Here is a 7,124-nt window from a genome sequence, read left to right on the forward strand (position 1 = left end):
TAGGATTACTGTTATTCTGTGTACTGTACTGTGGGACATAAGCAAACAAGGAAATGCACATCCAGAGGTAATGCTCCTAGTGGCAGGTGATTTTAACGCAGGAGAAGTGAAATCCTTTCTATCACATTTCTACCAGCATGTCATCTGGGCAACTAGAGGCGACAAAACACTGGATCACCTTTACTCCACACACAGAGACGCATACAAGGCTCTCCCTTTGGCAAAACCATCACTCTATTTAATTGTTTTATTTAACCTTTATTTAACTAGACAAGTCAGTTAAGAACAAATTCTTATTTACAATGACGGTCTACCAAAAGGTCTCCTGCGGGGACGGGGGCTGGGATAAAAAATAAATAATATATAACTATAGGACAAAACACACATCACAAGAGAGACAACACTACATAAAGAGAGACCTAAGACATCATGGTAGCAACACAACGTGACAACAACATGGTACAAACATTATTGGGCACAGACAACAGCACAAAGATAAAGAAGGTAGAGACAACAATACATCATACAAAGCAGCCACAACTCTCAGTAAGACTGCCCATGATTGAGTCTTTGAATGAAGAGATTGAGATAAAACAGTCCAGTTTGAGTGTTTGTTGCATCTCGTTCCAGTCGCTAGCTGCAGCGAACTGAAAAGACGAGCGACCCAGGGATGTGTGTGCTCTGGGGACCTTTAACAGAATGTGACTGGCAGAACGGGTGTTGTATGTGGAGGATGAGGGCTGCAGTAGATATCTCAGATAGGGGGGAGTGAGGCCTAAGAGGGTTTTATAAATAAGCATCAACCAGTGGGTCTTGCGACGGGTGAACAGGGATGACCAGTTTACAGACGAGTATAGAGTGCAGTGATGTGTGGCAAATCTGATGACCGAATGGTAAAGAACATCTAGCTGCTCGAGAGCACCCTTACCTGCTGATCTATAAATGATGTCTTTGTAATCTAGCATGGGTAGGATGGTCATCTGAATCAGGGTTAGTTTGGCAGATGGGCCCAAAGAGGACCGTATCCTCCTGATACCTGCTACTAAGCTATAGGGAATTGTTTTAGGAAGATCATACCAAGAATCACTTAGTTATTTGATCTTGAATTTTAAAACCCTTTGATTTGGGTCCAGTGTAGTTATGTGTAGCTCAGCAGATAGTCCCCAAAAATATACAAAAATAAATTCATTCTGAAATGTCTCTGCTACAGTATATCTGAGAGATTTAAGAAAGATCAGGAAACGTGTTATTAATTCTGTATTTAACCCCATATTTTTGGCATTCAACAGTCTCCATATATACTTCCATTCATTTTTTTCAACTGGTACCAGGGGACCTTCAGACAAGTCTTGTACATGTTCGTGAGAATCTCACCTTTGTACAGAGGGGTTATATTAGTGTGTAGCCAAAACGGTTTGGATGCTACAGATGATTTTGTGAGAAGACCGATTTTCGGGATGTCTCATGGTCTGACAAACATCGCGGTAGCTCTACCACCTTTCACCGCAGATGAAGTGTGACTTAGGCGGATGCGATGGATTGAGACGAATCCAATGCAAAAACAAAATCATATCTCTAGTTTAAACTGACAGATTTTATGGGGATTTTGTTGTTATGCTAAATAGATTTCCACGGGGGCGCGGACATCGAGCTTAAGCGGTTTGATAAGTGCATCGATCATGTCTTCCCAATTGTGACGTGCATACATATCCCAACCAGAAGCCATGGATTAAAGGCAACATCCACACTGAGCTAAAGGCTATAGCTGCCGCTTTCAAGGAGTGGGACACTAATCGTCCCTGTGCCCAAGAACGCCAAGTAACCTGCCTAAATGACTATCACCCCGTAGCAGTCACATCTGTAGCCATGAAATGCTTTGAAAGGCTGGTCATGGCTCACATCAACACCTTCATCCCAGACACCCTTGACCCACTCCAATTTGCACATCGCCCTAACAGATCTACAAATGACGCAATCTATATTTTACTCCACACTGCCCTCTCTCACCTGGATAAGAGAAACACCATTATGAGAATGTTGTTCACTGTCTACAGCTCAGTGTTCAACACCATAGTCCCGCCAAGCTCATCGCTAAGCTCAGGGTCCTGGGACTGAACACTTCCCTCTGCAACTGGATCCTGGACTTCCTGACGGGCCACCCCCAGGTGGTAAGTGTAGGCAACAACACATTTGCGACGCTGATCCTCAACACTGGGGCCCCTCAGGGGTGCGTGCTTAGTACCCCCCTGTGCTCCCTGTTCACCCACGACTGCGTGGACGCGCACGACTCCAACACTATCATTAAGATTGCTGATGACACGGCGGTGGTATGCTTGATCAATGACGATGAGACAGGCTATAGCAAGGAGATCAGTGACTTGGTAGGGTTTTGCTCAACATCAGCAAAACAAAGGAGCTGATCGTGGACTACAGGAAACGGAGGGCCAAGCAGGTCCCCATCCACATCAATGGGGCTGTAGTAGAGGGGTCGAGAGCTTCAAGTTCCTTGGTGTCCACATAACTAAGGAATTAACATGGTCCACACACCAACACAGTCATGAAGAAGGTACGACAACACCTCTGCCCCATCAGAAAAGGAGGCAGAAAACGTTTGGTATGGGCCTTCAGATCCTCATAAAGTTCTACAGCTGCACCATTGAGAGCATCTTGACTGGCTGCATCACTGCTTGGCAACTGTTGAGGATTTGACCGCAAGATGCAACAGAGGGTAGTGCGTACGAACCATTACGTCATTGGGGCTGAGCTACCTGGCATCCAGGAACTCTATACATGGAGGTGTCAGAAGAAGGCCATAAAAAATGTACTCCAGCCACACAAGTCATAGACTATTCTCTCTGCTACTGCACGGCAAGCAGTACCGAGGTCTGGAACCAACAGGCTCCAGTACAGCTTCTACCCCCAAGCCAAAAGACGGCTAAATTAGTGAATCAAATAACTACCCTGACTATCTGCAATGACCCCCCTTTACACTAACTGTTTTGACTCATCACATACGCTGCTGCTACTGTTTATTATCTATCCTGTTGCCTAGTCACTTTACCCATACCTACTGTATATGAACATATTTACCTCAATTACCTCGTACCCCTGCACATCTACTTGGTACTGGTAGCCCTTGTATATAGACAAGTTATCGTTACTCATTGTGTATTTATTCCTTGTGTTATTATCTTTCTATTATTTTTCTAGTTTTCTCTCTGCATTGTTGGGAAGGGCCTGTAAGTAAGCATTTCACTGTTAGTTTACACCTCTTGTTTACGATAAATATGTGACAAATAAAATGTGATTTGATCGTAGGCCTAGTCATGTTGCTGTGTGTGGAGAACCTATTCTTGCACTGGTCACTAAAACCACAATCAATCACAACAATCCTCACATGCAATATTTTTCTAGTGAAATATGATTACCTAGTGAACAGTCTTCTACTGTATATTTACATGTGTTTAATTGCTTATATATTAAGTAATCTGCCCTGTAACGTAACAAGCTTCCCTGGAATAATATCAACCTCTCACTTTATTTGACTCATATTTAATTCCAAGTTTGAGGACACCTTATTGTCCTGGCTTCTTAGTTCAGATGTCCCCTCTTTTCAGTTTGAACACAGGTCTCTAGTAGACCCTCCTCCTCTGATGTCAAGGCAGGGAGATGCCTGGGGAATCTGAGGACATTATTTAAGGAGCTTGGATGTGATCCCAGTAATACTACAAACTTCCAAGGAATACCACCTTTTTCCTTCCCCCTGCAAGAATTTGGAATCTTAGATCTCAAGAACATTGTATTCTACAAAATATCTGTAAGGTGGAATTTATCTCCTTTTTGGGGCATAAACGTACTTGTGCCACATCATCTACAGAGCCTTCAGAAAGTATTCACACCCCTTGACTTATTCCACATTTTGTTGTGTTACAGCCTGAATTCAAAATTAATTAAATATTTTTTTAAATCTCACCCATCTACACACAATACCCCATAATGACAAAGTGAAAACATGTTTTTCTACATTTTTGGAAATGTATTAAAAATAAATACAGAAATATCTCATTTACATAAGTATTCACACCCCTGAGTCAATACTTTGTAGAAGCACATTTGACTGTGGTTACAGCTGTGCGTCTTTCTGGGTAAGTGTCGAATTGCTTTCCACACCTATATTGTGCAACATTTTCCTATTATTCTTTTTAAAATTCTTCAAGCTGTCAAATTGGTTGTTGATCATTGCTAGACAACCATTTCAGGTCTTGCCATAGATTTTCAAGTAGATTTAAATTAAAACCGTAACTCGGGACTCATGAACAGTCACTGTCTTCTTGGTAACCAACTCAGTGTAGACTGGCCTTGTGTTTCAATGTATTGTCCTGCTGGAAGGTGAATTCATCTCCCAGTGTCAGGTGCAAAGCAGACTGAACCAGGTTTTCCTCTAGGATTTTGTCTGTGCATTACACCAGACACACTCTGTTTTACTTGGATGAAAGCAATTCCTCAAAAGCAAAAGGTGATGTTTTTATTTCTCTTCAAAATGTAATTAACGTAGAGGTTTGACTGAGGGTCGTTTTTCTTCAGAGTTGTTCTTTATTGTAAACTGGGTAGTTCGAGCCCTGAATGCTGATTGGCTGATGTATACCACGGGTATGACAAAACATTTATTTTTACTGCTAATTACATTGGTAACCCATTTATAATAGCAATAAGGCACCTCTGGGTTTGTGGTAAATGGCCAATATACCACGGCTAAGGGCTGTCTCCACTCTGTATTGTGTCGTGCTAAGAACAGTTCTTAGCCGTGGTATATTGGCCATATACCACAAACCTCCGAGGTGCCTTATTGAGTAATTATAGCCTGCAGGATTTGGTAGCGAGTTGTGGTGACTGAAGAAGGGAAAGACATACAAAACTAAGAGTAATAGGCTACATGATAGAAAACACAAGGAGCTCAGACAGTATTCCCTATTTATTCTCTCTCTCTCTTTGGAGGGTGTCTGTGTTCGGTTCTTGGGTTTTAAGTAGCTGTGTCCAGCGTGTGTGGAGCAGCCGTGCACCGGTGAGGCTGGAGGAGTTCAATAGCAGGGCAAAGACTAAGAGGCTGTGTAGGCCCGGAGAGGGATAATGTTTGGCACTGCTATAGAGTTTCACCTCTTCAACCTCAACATAAGGCACCTCAGGTGCCATGATGCTGCCAACATGCTTCACCGTAGGGATGGTGCCAGGTTTCCTCCAGACGTGACTCTTGACATTAAGGCCAAAGAGTTCAATCTTAGTATCATCAGACCAGATAATCTTGTTTCTCATGGTCTGAGAGTGCTTTAGGTGCCTTTTGGCAAACTCCAAGCAGGCTGTCATGTGCCTTTTACTGAGGAGTGGCTTCCGTCCAGCCATTCTACCATAAAGGCCTGATTGGTGAAGTGCTGCAGAGATGGTTGTCCTTCTGGAAGGTTCTCCCATCTCCACAGAGGAACTCTGGAGCTCTGTCAGAGTGACCATCGGGTTATTGGTCACCTCCCTGACCAAGGCCCTTCTCCCCCAATCGCTCAGTTTGGCCAGGCGGCCAGCTCTTGGAAGAGTCTTGGTGGTTCCAAACTTCTTCCATTTAAGAATGATGGAAGCCACTGTGTTCTTAGGGACCTTCAATGCTTCAGACGTTTTTGGTACCCTTCCCCAGACCTGTGCCTTGACACAGTCCTGTCTCGGAGCTCTCGGAGATTTGATTTGATTTAAGGACAAATCTTTCGACCTCATGTCTTGGTTTTTGCTCTGACATGCACTGTCAATTGTGGGACCTTATATAGACAGGTGTGTATCTTTCTAATTCATGTACAATTCATTGAATTTACCACAGGAGGACTCCAATCAAGTTGTAGAAACATCTCAATGATGATCAATGGAAACAGGATGCACTTGAGCTCAATTTCAAGTCTCATAGCAAAGGGTCTGAATACTTTTCTGTTTTAATTTTTTTTATAAACTTCCAAACGTTTCTAAAAACCTGTTTTTGCTTTGTCATTGTGGGATATTGTGTGTAGATTGATGAACTGTTTTATTTAATACATTTTAGAATAAGGCTGTAACGTAAAAAAAAGTGTGGAAAAAGTCAAGGGATCTGAATACTTTCCAAATGCACTGTAAGTATATGTACAGTACATAGCTACCTCAAATACCTGGTACCCCTGCACATGGACTCGGTACTGGTACTGCTTGCATATAGCATGTTATTTTTACTAGTTATTGTTATTCGTTATTCACTCTGTATTTATTCCTCGTGTCACATTCTATTTAACATGTTTATCTTATCTTTAACATTGTTGAAAATGGACATGTAAGAAAGCATTTCACTGTTAGTCTACACCTGTTGTCTACAAAGCATGTGACAAATACAATCTTATTTTCTTGTATTTTCAGTGACACCCCTCGGACAGAATTCTTCCTGACTATGTACAGTCGTGGCCAAAAGTTTTGAGAATGACACAAATATATATTTTCACAAAGTCTGCTGCCTCAGTTTGTATGATGGCAATTTGCATATACTCCAGAATGTTATGAAGAGTGATCAGGTGAATTGCAATTAATTGCAAAGTCCCTCTTTGCCATGCAAATGAACTGAATCCCCCAAAAACATTTCCACTGCATTTCAGCCCTGCCACAAAAGGACCAGCTGACATGTTAGTGATTCTCTCATTGACACAGGTGAGTGTTGACGAGGACAAGGCTGGAGATCACTCTGTCATGCTGATTGAGTTTGAATAACAGACTGAAAGCTTCAAAAGGAGGGTGGTGCTTGGAATCATTGTTCTTCCTCTGTCAAACATGGTTACCTGTAAGGAAACACGTGCTGTCATCATTGCTTTGCACAAAAAGGGCTTCACAGGCAAGGATATTGCTGCCAGTAAGATTGCACCTAAATCAACCATTTATCGGATCATCAAGAACTTCAAGGAGAGCGGTTCAATTGTTGTGAAGAAGGCTTCAGGGCGCCCAAGAAAGTCCAGCAAGCGCCAGGACCGTCTCCTAAAGTTGATTCAGCTGCGGGATCGGGGCACCATCAGTACAGAGCTTGCTCAGGAATGGCAGCAGGCAGGTGTGAGTGCATCTGCACGCACAGTGAGGCG

Source organism: Salmo salar, chromosome 09 (genome assembly GCF_965601325.2).
Source record: "Salmo salar chromosome 09, fSalSal1, whole genome shotgun sequence".
In the NCBI taxonomy this organism is placed as follows: Eukaryota; Metazoa; Chordata; class Actinopteri; order Salmoniformes; family Salmonidae; genus Salmo; species Salmo salar.